Source organism: Adiantum capillus-veneris, chromosome 2 (assembly GCF_014529385.1).
Source record: "Adiantum capillus-veneris isolate H3 chromosome 2, ASM1452938v2, whole genome shotgun sequence".
Lineage (NCBI taxonomy): Eukaryota > Viridiplantae > Streptophyta > Polypodiopsida > Polypodiales > Pteridaceae > Adiantum > Adiantum capillus-veneris.
In genome coordinates, this window is record NC_140932.1 from 122,222,808 (window position 1) to 122,237,537 (window position 14,730).

Here is a 14,730-nt window from a genome sequence, read left to right on the forward strand (position 1 = left end):
ACCAAGAAATAGATATATTATAATATGTATGTAAGAATATGGTAACCAACAGTTAAAAAGACCAGATTTAGGCCAAAAGTCAATTAGTAACCAGTAATCAGCAACAAGCATGTACACTCATCAACACCACACCAAGAATTATAAAGAATTTCCCTTGGAATCAAAGTAACAGCTGAACTATCCACCCAGAGAAGTATCAGCCAGAGCCAAAAAAAAGTCCAAGTAACATCCCTAGTCAGAATTCTATCTATTCCTTACCCACATGATTAGCAGCCCCACAATTATCAGGTGATTTAGCACCGAGCCATGTTTATAAGACCAGTATTTGGCCAATTTGAAAAAACTAAACCTATAAAGAGTCAAAGGAATATGCAATGGAGACCTTATGAGTTATATGACATCACCAAGTATTAGAGCTTTTTTTTTCAAGCCATATTTTCTATTTTAAAAAATGGTAAACCTCTTAGACAAAGGTAGTGAGCATGATTTCTCCTTAATTCATTTTTCAGTAAAAATTACACCCCAAGTACTGCAGCAGCACTCCACTCATGTGCGAATACAAGTCAGAGAAAAAAATCCCATTTTATGCCCAAGTGATCCAACAATAAGGTATTACAGAGATATCATAGTTTAGATTAGTAAACCCCCAAGCTCAGTGAGCAGGCCAGGAGTCCAACAATCCAAATACTAGCTATATTAGCCAGAGGACCAATAGTAATCAGAGATAAAAATGTCCATCTTATTTTGTGCCCAAGCCATCTTAATCATAGTTAATTAATATTTTACTCAACTAAACAATAGAGACCATGTGAGCAAAGCTCCCCCTCCTTTTTCAGACCAACATTTCCAACATATGAAAAATAAATTTAGAAATTTTCAGTAAAACCACAATCCCCTAAGTGTTGAAGATAATTGAATGCCATCAATATGAGATGTCACCATATAGTCCAATGCCTAACACAACCATAATTAGCAGTCCGATGGGCAACGCATATGTCCAAAAAAGTTGAAAATAGTGTGCCTGGAGTGACCTAAGAAGATTTCTAAAACTGAGTTTGGAGTGAAATATAAAACCTGTGGAGCAGAAGCATTCCAAATAATCACCAAAGTGCCCGAGGAAATTCATAGCCAAGCACATTTCTATTCACTCTCTCACTCTCTCTCTCTCTCTCTCCAAAAAAAAACACCAAGTCTAACCAAGGGAACACACATCCCTCACCTGTATATGTAGGGCTTGAGGGAACCCATGCAGAGTTATAGCCCAGTGCCCTGCCAGTCTATAAAGCAAGGGGCTAGATGCTGACAATGATTGATTGAAGGGCGTATTGAGGTCACATGTCCACGACAAGGCAAATCATAACCTGCAAAGAGGATCCACTTGAAGGGGCAATCAGTTCAAGTATCCACTTGCTATGTACACCCAGTAGATGGGGAAAGGGTTTTGTAGAGGAATCAAGGGAGATAGCTAGGCAGTTGATCATCGTAACGAGGGTAGGGAACCATATCTTAGGTATCCCGACCAAATCGAAAGCCCTGATTCTCGCCAAGGAATGAAGCAAAATGTGGTTAAAAAACCCTGGTGAGAGTCATATTAAGGGGTTCATCTCATTGGGTAAGCATGGTAACCAATGGGTGAGGGATTCACCAAATACAATCTTATGGTAGACAACAATAATCATCCACCATTTTATGCATAGCAAAAGTTAGGAATTATCATTAAGGGAGGTGCTAAGTAAAGACTAAGGTAATCTCCCACAAGGCACTAGTTAAATCAACAACTCAAGTTAAAACGATTGTATATATTTGGATGTAACTATACCAGCCAAATAAAGTGATCTAGAACACAATCAAAATCACCTTCAGATGAAGTGCTAAAGCAAACACAGCCCGATGAAGTTCCAGATCAAGAGTTTTTTGGGGAGCCAAAGACAAAATGCACAGCTAGAAGGTATGTTTGTGTGTGTGTGTGTGTAGTTGGATGAAGCAGTTAATGTTAGATGAAGTGACCAAGTGTGTGTGTGTGTGTGTGTGTGTGTGTGTGTGTGTGTGTGTGTGACACAGAGAGGGGGGAAGAGGGGGGGAGGCAGGAACCGGCTCTTGGACACACTGGCACACTCACACACGTAAGCGCAACCTTACACACGCACAACCACATCGTGAAGTACAGAGCGCTCTCTCTTAACCCATTGCACATTCCCTCTCTCTCTCTCTCTCTCTCTCTCTCTCTCTCGTTAATGGTGAGTAAATCACAGAAATTCACCTTCTCTCTTTGGGGTCTCTCTGTGTCTCTCTCTTTGGGATTCCCCTCCCTCCCCACAGTTCAGAGGAAAACTTATACAAAACATGGACAAACAACCGTTTTCATGGACTAAAATGTAGATTATCTTTTTTTGTAAAGCCAATGTTGGTGTATCCAACAATAACAAGAAATAGCAAGAATTTTTAGCACAATACTATCTCTTCTAAAATAATATGTCCCATGTACATTGAAGACCATGAAGCAATGAAAGCGCTTACCCATCATGAAGATTTTATGCTACACATGCAATTAAGAATGGCATTAGTCTCTCTCTCTCTCTCTCTCTCTCTCTCTCTCTCTCTCTCTCTCTCTCTCTCTCTCTCTCAAGACATCCACAATTGACCATGAAGAGAAAAAAATGATGAGTAAAAGAAAAATTTCATTACAATCAAAATCATGTATACATTTGCCTCAATGGAGAGGTAGACAGGATTAAGGCTATTGTGGAAACATCTATGATGGAATGTCATATGGTCACTACTATGGGACAAAGCCTCTTTATCCATGCAAGAATGGAAGGGGAGAAACACCCATCGATGGAGGCATGAGAAAATGTCCAGCCATATGGTGCTAAGATGCAAGTGCAAGCTCCAATGGAATGTTGGGTGGCACGGTGAATGTGGAGTGGATGGGACTGGTGGCAAGATTTCTAGTAGGAAACATGAGTGGATGGGCGTATAAGGGTAGAACCCAATGGTGGTTGTTGTGATGCAGAGCATGAAACCTCATCAATATGAGATTGCTCCCCCAAAATAGGTCAATGCATGATGTTAGCAATGCATTTCTAGAAGTATCTCTCTTCCACCTCTTCGCTAAAGTAATTATACTTAAGAGTTTGCACGCCCTCCCTATAGTGCTTGTCCCATTGAAATAATCAAGCACTATGTCTCCGTCTTGTGTGAAAGTGTCAAGCATCCACCTGCATATTTATCCACAAAATACGTGTCACAAACAAAGCATAGAGAAAATGTAACATTTTTTGTGGTCGTCCCTGTTGAGGTATCCCTTGTCCTGGTCCCCTCATAGGTGCTTTTTGCATATTATTCATCGTGTCATTCATCCTTTTGAGCATGTCTTCTATGGCTGAAAGTGGTGCTGCAACAACTATTTCCACTTGTGTTGGTTTGGTGGATGTTGTTTTCTCGCTTTGGTTATTCTTAGGAACACCTTCTTCGTTGAAAATATCACAATTTTCTCCTAAGTCCATGACATCTGACACACACTCTTCTAGGGTTGTATGCTTCTTGCTATATAGTATAGCATGAAGTTATTTGTTTAGCAGTCCCTTTAGAAACAAGCGAGTAGTTGTGTTAGCCAAAAATACTTCACAAAAAAACTCACTTTACTTGGCCACTAAATGGATCGGATTCCGTGTGTTGTCTCTGTTGTATGGTTGTGTCCTAAAAAAAAGGTGTTAACTCCTTCAGTATGCCCTCCTCTACTTCAGAACTCTATTCATTTGCAGCAATATTGTCAACTTCTTGATTGCAGTGAGGATGCACATAGCTATCACTATTGGCTCAAGTAAACATGGCCACGGTGAGATAGGACATTTGCAATAATCAATGAAATCTTTGCTTACTCAAATACATACATAGCATACAAAATAACAATTTAAAGTACAAACATAAATTTAAAATACTTGCTCTCTTGTCCATCTTGTGCATCAAAAAATAAGGATGCAACAACCACGCACATTGTGCCACAAAACTTGAACCCACATTGATTTGCATCTACTTCAGCCATGTCTAGATGCTCTTACAAAGAGTTGTACAGTGATGTATGGTAGAAGATACTCTGTGGCTAGAGTAAAGGCGGAATCTGGTAGAACCCTATATTAAACTTTCCATTTAGGGACTACCAAATGTAGTGAAAATTGTGTACAATGAGCTGGAAAATCTACCCACACCAATCACACCCCCCCAATGCAAGTACTAGGATCCATTTGTCCAGTGAAAATCAAGGAACTCAAAAATTGTTGTATAGCACTCTTTTGTTTGCAGCGTGCTATTAAAATATAAAATCTGCAACATTTGTGATGTGTTTATGTTGCTCAGATTCAAAGGTGGAATTTACCTAGCGTGTGACCTCCTAGCTCAAGTCTAATTGCATGTAGTTGATGTTGCAACATCATCCACCAAGGTGTAGTGGATCAACAATATAAAACAACCATGAAACTCTCTGCCAATCAAATTTACTAATTTGTGTAAAATGAAAAATAGACTAATCAAAAGAGATTACTAATTTGTGTAAAATGAAAAATAGAGTAATCAAAAGAGATTATACAATTTACCTATCTCAAACATCTCATCAATGTTATCATCTAACAGTGGAGTACGAATGTGTTGACCATTGTGCTCGGACTGATAGTGATTGATATGCTCTAAACGTGAGGCATGTGATTGAGATCTCTCTCGAGCACTAGCATGTGATGTCATATGGGTACCACCCTTCTCACCATGTGCCTCTACTCTCCCATCATCGTCGATGTCCTTATCTGAACATGTGTTGTGGTGGAAACTCTCTTCCTTGCCTCCTCCATGGCCCACCATTGAATCCTTTGTGACATCGGTGGCATGCATCTAAATTTTTCTCTCATTGAAGGACTTCTTGAAATGGCCACTGTGTGATAGGCTCTCAAGATCAATGCTAGACTATTCCCTAATTTCTATGCAACTTGTCTATGTGCTTTTTCCACTATAAGGGAAGAGCTCTCAAGATTTGCAACAAGTTCAAGAGTAAATTCTTGTAGTTGCCACCAATATGTATAATATTGTTGCCATAAGAAGAAATTATTGTTTGTTGGAGTGTTTCTAGCCTTCTTAAGCACTTCCTCACCTTCAGACAAGATATCTAGCAATCTACACTTTTTGCATTTCGATATTTCAATTATTAGACAAATAAAAGTCACATAATTCATACAATGTTGTGAGTTGTGAACACTTACTCCTTGTTGGATATCCATGCTCGGGCAATCTCTGCAAGCTCTGCAAGCTTTGGTAGGGTGAACCTATTCCCCTTTTCATTTCAACCCATGTAAGAAATTGCTTTGCAAAATAATTTTGCTGCATTTTCGGATTGGAAATATGTACGAGCTTGTAACCCCACTTTACAAAGAGGGCTTTGGTATCCTTGAGCTAATCTTTGGCGTGGTCAACTAGGGCCAATAGATAGTCAAATGAATCTTTCTTTGGCAAACAATCTAACCATTGCATGGTGTTTCCATTTATGTGGTAGTGATGTATGTGAACGCAATTAGAACAATTGGGGTATTTTTTCCCTAAGTAGGAGATTTTTTCCTTGTGCATTCTATACACATCCATTACTCTAGGGCTAACTTATGTCAAAAAATCTAATATCTAACTTTTATGTTACCATATACATGTGGTAGTGATGTGTGTGAACACACTTAGGACCGTCGGGGTATTTTTTCCCTCACTAAGAGGTTTTTTCCCCCGTGCATGATATATACACCCATTCATTCTAGGGCTATCTATATTTCCATTGCACACTACGTAGTATACTCTCTGTTGTGTGCCTTGAGCTTCCTTCATCTTTTTTGAGATGTGTGTGTTTTCTTGCAACCCTAATTTCAACAATTGGTATTAGAGCAGGTTGCGTCCTCCTGGGCTTAGTCGCCAGCAGCTCCAGCACACACCTGCTCACTTTCTTCGATTTTAGTGAGCTTTGGCAAGCATTTGCAGGTCGACAAAAATTTTAGGTAAGCTCGTAGAGCTTAGGCTACTTAGATTTCTAATTCGGGCTCATTTCGACCTCCGTTTCCACTATAGGCGACTAGTCCTGCACAGGCTATTTTGTCATTTTGTGCAAACTTTCTGTCAGTGCCGTTTTTTGCATAACAGGTCCCTTACAGTTTTCTACGGTTTTGTGCTATATAGAATGTGTTGTTCCCACTTCGTTCCTCCCCTTTTGGACAGTTTTCACATCAGGTGCAGCATTTACCATGGCTGACAACAACACAGACGTGTTCAAGATGTTTGTTGTTGAGGAAAGATTGGATGGGGACAATTACCCTATGTGGGCTTACATGATGCAACATGTTCTTGTGTCAAAGGGCATCTTGAATATTGTGCAGCGCATTGATGTACGTCCTGGTTCTGAGGATGTAGGCGTGTTGAGGATCTTGCAGGTCTTGCTGCAAGGATTGCTGCTATTAGAGTTGTTTTGCCTACAGCAGAACAAGCTCATTGGGATGTAAAGGATGCGTACACTCATGTGTTGATTGTGTTTTCTATAAAGCTCACCATTACTTCTCACATTCATTCAACAAAATCTGCAAAACAGGCTTGGGATATTTTGGCTAGTCTTTATGTCTTTATGCAAGCCGCAATGAGGCAAAATTTTCATTGATGCGTAAAGAGCTAGAGTCAAAAATTATGCATGAGGAAGATTAAATGGACACTTTCTTTGCTAGTGTCAAGGATATCAAAATGAGCAACTTATTTCTACAGGTGAAGTCATTTCAGACAGTTCCATTGTGGAGATTGTTCTTGATGCCTTGCCAGACTCTTACCAAACTTTTGCTAGTACTTGGAGACTTATGACCCAAGGAAATCCTGAAGTTGTCAAGTTTGATGCTTTGTGCACATTGTTGTTGCAAGAGTCACTTTCCAAAAAAAACAGGACTAGGTTGGTTCCACTGCAAATGCTAGTTCCACTACAAATGCAGCTATTGTTGAGTCTTTTGTGAAAGGAGACTGTGATGCTGATGTTGATGCAGAATGGGCTTTTGGCATAGAGTGTACCTATAATCTTTTTGTCCATGATGCATGCACGTCAGTTGCTGCAGATTAACATGTATGGTATTTTGATACTGGTGCTACAAAGCACATCACCTCACATCGAGATTTTTTCACCTCTCTTGAGTCTGTCCCTCATGGAAATTCAGTTACTTATGCCAACACTCCTCTTATCCGGTTCAAGGAGTTAGAAAGGTTGTGCTTACTGCTGCAAATGAAAGTTCTTTCACAGTTGTTGATGCACTTTAGGTACCTAGATCAAGAAGAATCTTTTGTCTTTATCTGCACTTTTTAGACTTGGTCTTGTAGTAAAATTTGTGGATGATAGATGTACAGTACATGATCTCAATTTCGGTGATGAAATTGTTGCATCTGGCATTTTATGCCGTGGGCTGTATAAGCTCACTTTGTATGACAAGTGTGGGCAGAATTTTGCAAATGCAGTTGTGAATTCAAAGACTATTTCAGATGCAAAACATTGGCATGCACGTTTTGGTCATTTGAATTTTGCTAGTTTGTTGCGTTTGCAAAAATCTGATATGGTTGCTTCTTTGCCGCCTCTTGAAGCACCTGTCAAACATGTTTGTGAAGGCTGTATTTTGGGTAAGATGCAGCGTTCTAAGTTTCCAAAGGATGTTCAGTTAGGGCCACATGCAGGTTGCAGCTTGTGCATAGTGATGTTTGTGGGCCCATGCAAACTCCGTCCTTGGGAAATTACCTTTACTTCATGACGTTGATTAATGATTACTCCAGGCATGCATGGATATTTTCGCTTAAAGTGAAGTTTGAAGTATTTATGTGCTTCAAACAATTTTTGGCTATGGCTGAAAATGTCTCAAAATGTATTATGGACACCCTCCGTTCCGATCGAGGGGGGAGAGTATATGTCTCATGAATTTAATGCATTTCTTGCTAGTTTGGGATAAAACACCAATTGTACAGTGTCTTATACGCCTCAGTAAAATGGTTTTGTTGAGAGGAAAAACATGTCACTTACGAAAATGGCACAATGTATGGTCAAAAGTCAAGCTTTACCGCATTCTTTTTGGCTTGAGGCCATCATGTGTGCCACGTATGTACTAAACAGGTGTCCTACGAAAGCTTTGCAGTCTATTACTCCATATGAAGCATGGCATGATAGAAAGCCTTCTATTGATCACATGCGTATTTTTAGATGTTTGGCATATGCTTTGGTGCTATAAACACAGCGCAGAAAATTCGATGATAAGGCCGTCAAATGTATTTTGGTTGGTTATAGTGTTGAAAGCAAAGGTTACAGGTTGTATCATCCACAAACAGTGTATTCGGGTTTCATGGGATGTTGTGTTTGTGGAAGATTCTGTTCAGTCCTTGCTGTCATATACTAGAGACAATAATGTAAGCTCACAGGACATTTATGACACTTTGTTGCTTCTTTTCAATGGTGGAAGTACGAATGTAAATTTCAATGAGGCAAATGTACAGCCTATGGGGGTTTTTGAAAATGTTACAGATCAGTCTATTATTGATGTAGATGTACATGATGTACTTGATGAGGAAAGGGATGAAAATGAGCAGGCTAGAGGTATGCCAAAATGGCTGGTGTATACATTGTGTGACAGTAAATTGGATGCACCTTGTCTAGTTGCATTCGTTCATGCTCTCGCCATGCATCTTATGCATCAGATTGTTATGCTTTGGCTGTGTCTAGCTTACATGATGTTGAGGAACCTCTATCTTATGATGAAGCATAGAATTTAGAAAATTGGATGGCTGCCATGCACTCAGAATATGATGCACTTATAGAAAATGACACATGGACTTCATGTGATTTGCCTCCTAGCAAAAAGTCCATTGGTACAAAGTGGGTTTACAAGTTGAAACGCAAGTCAGACGGTGAGATTGATCGCTATAAGGCTCGACTTGTTGCATTCGTTCGGGACGTCAGGGAAACGGGACCGCGCCGGCTCACCTGCGTTGCAAACGGGACCTGCAAGCAAGCAAACGCATACACAAAAACGCAACTTGAAAATGGGACGCAAGAGGGACACGAGAATGAGGGACGCAAACGAATGATCAATATTGCAAGAAAGTGCCAAATACAAGGGACGCGAAGAATCGCATGAAAACGGGGCTCGCAAGTTAAGGGAAGTATAAGGGTTATGCACAGCAAAAAGGCATAGATTATGAAGATACTTTGCTCCCACTTGTTGTATGACTACTGTGCATTTTCTATGTGCATTGGCAGCTCATTTTGGTGGGATGTACATCAATCAGACATTGTTACTGCTTTCTTGAATGGTGACATATTTGAGGAATTTTATGTAATGCAGCCTCGCGGTTTTGTCAAGAAAGGACAAGAGGATAAGGTGTGCAAATTTAACAAAGTTTTGTATGTGTTGAAGCAATCTCCTCGTGCTTGGTATGAGAAGGTTAATGCTCATTTTGTTAAACAAGGCTTTCGTAACAGTCCAACACAAAGCACATTGTATGTAAAATGTGAGGGTGATGTACTTCTCATTGTGGTTCTATATGTGGATGATTTGCTGATCACTAGACCAAATTAGAGACATATTGCTGAATTTAAGGCTAATTTGAATGCTACTTCAAGATGAAAGATTTGAGGATGCTGCATCATTGCTTGGGTATACAATTTAAGCAGTGTGATGGTGGTATTGCCTTGTGTCAGAAAAGTTACATAGAGACATTGCTATGTAAGTTTGGACTTGAGGATTGCAAACCTATTGCCACTCCCATAAAAACAGGTTTGAAATTGAGTCTTCGTGATGCTGGTGATCCTGTAGATGTCACTCTTTACCAAACTGTTGTTGAATGACTCATTTATGTATGCAACACGAGGCCAGATATTCAGTTTGCAGTCTCACAGGTCAACAGATTTATGCATAGCCCAAGGTCTAAGCATTGGCAAGTTTTCAAGAGGATTTTTCTCTACTTGAGTGGCACTCTCCACCTTGGCTTGTTTTATCGCAAGGGGGGATCATTGCTGCCAGACTTATATGCTTTTTTGGACTCATATTGGGCTGGTTTTTTTGACACACGAGTGTCCACAAGTGGTTTTTGTTTCATGCTTGGTAGTTCATGTATATCATGGTTGAGCAAGAAGCAACCTAATGTGGCCACTTCTAGTTGTGAAGCTGAGTACAGGGCAGTCTTCACAACTACGATTGAGCGTGTATGGTTGAGACGCCTTATGGCTGATTTGGGTGTTGGACAGGACACTGCCAACACTATCTACACTGACAGTCAAAGCGCATTGGCAGTTGCAAGGAACCCAGTTTTTCATGCTCGCACAAAGCACATTGAGATGCATTACCACTATGTCAAGGAGAGGCTCTCAGCAAGAGAGATCAGCTTGGCTTATGTGCCAACACAGGACAACCTTGCACATCTTTTCACAAAGGCATTGTCTCGTGAGAAGTTCAAAGCTTTCCGCAAAGCTTTGGGCTTACTCCCCTTTATGGACTGATCATGCCATCAGAGCATGGCACTTCCCTTTACTCATGTGCCTCACCGCATCACTCCAGGGGGGATTTGATACTATATACATGTAGTAGTGATGTGTGTGGACACAGTTAGGACCGTCGGGGCATTTTTTCCCTCACTAGGAGGTTTTTTCCCCGTGCATGATATATACGCGCATTCATTCTAGGGCTATCTATCTTTCCATTGGTGTTCAAGTCAAACATGATGACTATAAAGAAGGGGCGAGCCCTAAAGGTAGGGGATGAAAGATAACACACTCCCACACTCTCAAGAGCCACCCTTTCCACAAGAGTCATAAAGAACACATGTCAAGCCCCTAGCCATGTTTCCCTCATAGTGTGCCTGAATCCTATTGGTGGATGGCCATTAGGGAGGTCCAATGAGAATTTAGATTCAATTAACTAGTTAATTGAGCTCTCTCTCTCTCTCTCTCTCTCTCTCTCAAAAGGGAAAAGGAGGACGCTTGTCCAAATGCTACCTCTATTGCTAGTTGTGACCAAAGCTTATGATTGGCTAGGCAAAAATTCCAAAGGATCGTAATGATGATTAAGAAATACTAATCCTCTAATGAAAATGCTAAATACTAACACACAAATGCATAAGAAGAAACCTAGCTAGCACATCATGGCTCTTAAATCACTTGATGGGAATGAGATCATGCTAGCTAAGGTGGGTGATAGACAAACATTGTGCACACAAGTAAGTGTGTGTAGGCTAAATTGCTACTCAAGCGAATTAGGTTCCAACATAAATTAACTTGAACTCATAAACACGATCTTGAGTAGTTGGCTAACCCATCACAAGCTCACCATAAACAAGAGACATGTAATGTAAACTTGGAATGATTGTTCATTCATGAAAGAAGCTTTAATAGCTCTACAGCCTCACACATTCACATGTCGGATAATTCCACTCGCACTCTAGTGACTCTAGGACAAAGCCCATACCTTACACACCTCACAAGCAAAAGTAATGTGGCAGGTAAAGTAGAGCAAGATGCTATAATCCAAGCATTAGACAATGTGTCTAATACCAAGATAGTAGACTCTGGGGCTTCATTCCATGGGACACCTCACAAGCAGCATTTTCAAGATTACACCAAAGATAATTATGGATGTGTATACTTGGGAGACGATGAAAATTGTGAAATTATCGACAAAGATATAATTTGTGTCAAAACTACAAATGGAAATGAATGGAAGCTTCAAGATGTTAAGCATGCTCTCTCTCTTTGCAAAAAATTGATCCCTGTAGGACAATTGGACGATGAAGGTCACAACATTACATTCGAAAACAAACAATGGAAGATCTCGAAAGGATTTTTGGTGGTTGCCAAAGGATAAAAGGTTGGTACACTTTACTTGTGTATTGTCAGTGCGCATTCTTCAACTTATGCAACAGTTACAAAAGTTGACGGTGTGGTGTGGCACTATCGGCTCGGGCATATGAGTGCTAAAAAAATATAAATCCTTCAATCGAAGAAGCTGCTACCACGTTTGAAAGAAGTGAACTTAGAGTTTCGTGAAGATTGTGTTTACGATAAATAAAAGAGGATAAAATTCTTAAAACTAGAAAATGAAAGAAAAAATAAAAAATTGGTTCATTCTGATGTTTGGGGCCCTGCAAGTACACGATCTCTTAGTGGCTCGATGTACTATGTAACATTCATAGACGATACAAGTAGAAAAACATGGGTTTATGAAGTGAAGAATAAATCCAATGTGTTTTTCATATTTCAAAAGCGAAAAGTTTTTGTGGAGAATGAAGCAAGCGCCAAGCTTAAATGTCTCAGATCCAACAATGGAGGCAAATATTGGAGCCAAGCAATTTGAAAGTTTTTGTGCTAGCAATGGAATCTGGAGGCAAAAGACAACCTCAAGGACACCTCAACAAAATGGCATTTCAGAAAGAATAAACAGAACAATAATGGAGCGAGCACAAAGCATGTGGCTATATACAGGCCTGCCGCTAGGCGAAAGCAGTAAGTACGTATGTGTACTTGATCAACCGGTCACCCTCAACGGCACCGGATAGAGGAGTTCTAGAAGAGACATGGACAGGTAAACCAATGAATTATGTATTTCTCAAAGTGTTGAATGTGAAACTTTTATGTACATAGATAGAAGCTTAAGGTCAAAGCTAGATGCAAAGTCCAAAAAGTGTTTCTTTATTGGCTATGGAGAATTTGACTTTGGAGAGTAAAGATGTAATTTTCAACGAACAAAATAGGTACAAAGATTACTTGGAAAGAAAACAAAAGAAAGGTACGGATGATGAGTACACGAAGCTTGAGGACGGCGAAGAATCAAGGAGTGCAAGTGTGACAACTTGCAACAACATCCACGAGATGAGGAGTCTCAACCTATATCCGAATATCTACGAGAGCAAGTAGACCTCCAAAAAGGTTCGTTTCTTACTTCAACCATCTCTTGGTCTCAGAGTTTGGAGAGTTGAAATCATACAAAGAAGTTATGCAACATGAATCAAGAAGAGTCGATGAAGAGCATACAAATAGAGATGGACTCATTACATCGCAACCAAAAATGAAAATTGGTTGAATCGCCTAAAAGTAAGCGGGCACTGCAAAACAAATGAGTGTACAAGCTGAAGGAGGAAGAAGGCGGAAAGAAAACATATAAGTACAAGCTTGTGATAAAGGGTTCACTCATAAGAAAGGTATTGATTTCAATGAAATATTTTCTCCTATTTTTAAAATTTTATCAATTAGACTTGTCTTAAGCGTTTGGTTGCTCATGACTTAAGTCTTGAGCAAATGAAAGTAAACACGACATTCCCTCATTGTGACAGGAGGAGATTTACATGCTTCAGCCGAAGGGGTATAAAGAGAAGGGTAACGAGAAAATGGTTAGCAAATTAAAGAAAAGCTTGTATGGTTTAAAGCAAGCATAAAGACAATGGCACTTAAAGTTCGATCCATGGATAATGGATCACGAATTCAGAAGATGCAACTCAAACCACTGCATCTACACAAAGAATTTGAAAGATGGAAAGTTCATCATCCTAATATTATATGTTAATGACATACTGATTGCAAGTGCTAACATGCAGGATATCAAAGACCTAAAAGAATCATCGTCTAATATTTTTCAATGAAAAATTTAGCTGTTACAAAACGGATACGTGGTATGAAGATATCAAGGGACGGGATGAAGAAGACACGAAAGTTATCTCAGCAGGATTACATTAAAAAGGTACTAAAAAGGTTTGCAATGCAAGATACAAAACCGGTTTCTACACCTTTGGCTAGCCACTTCAAACTAACCAAGGATATGTGTCCAAAGACGCAAGAGGAGATATGCTATATGTCTAAAGTTCCATATGATGTAATGGTAGGTCTTCTAATATATACTATGGTTTGGACAAGACAAGATATTGCACATGCAGTGGGAGTTGTGAGTAGGTTCATGAATAATCTAGGCAAAGAGCATTGGCAAGTTGTGAAGTGGATAGTAATGTATCTAAAGGCGACAACCACAAATGCTTTGAATTTTCAAAGCACTGACATTTTCTTACAAGGGTATGCTCATGCAGATATGGCAAGTGACAAAGATACTCGAACGAGCACTACTTGCTATGTCTTCGGTTAGAGGCACAGTAGTGAGTTGAGCTTCAAAGCTACAGAAAGTGGTCTCACTTTCTACCACGGAAGCGGAATATGTAACTCTCACAGAGGCAAGCAAAGAGATTCTCTGGCTTCACAGATTCTTGGAGGAACTTAGATACAAACGGAATATGTAACTCTCACAGAGGCAAGCAAAGAGATTCTCTGGCTTCACAGATTCTTGGAGGAACTTAGATACAAACAAAACAATTATGTTTTGTACAGCGACAATCAAAGCACCTAAAGAATTCAGTTTTTCACTCACGAAAAAAACACATTAACGTGAAATATCACTTCATACGTACTCTTTTGGAAGAGGGACAGCTAAAGTTAAAAAATGTGCACACAAGCAAGAATCCTGAGGAAGGTGGTTAATAAGGAGAAGTTAAACTTTTGCTCATCTTCAATCGGCATACAAAGATAAGAAGCCAAGATGGAAGCAGTCACAAGTTTGTGGTGGAGGTCAGTCTCCAAGTGAGTTATTGTTAAGTATAGAGAATAATTCACCCTTTGTAATTTTTAGTTTCAAAAATGCACATTTCTAAGGCCTCCGCTATGAAGAGAAG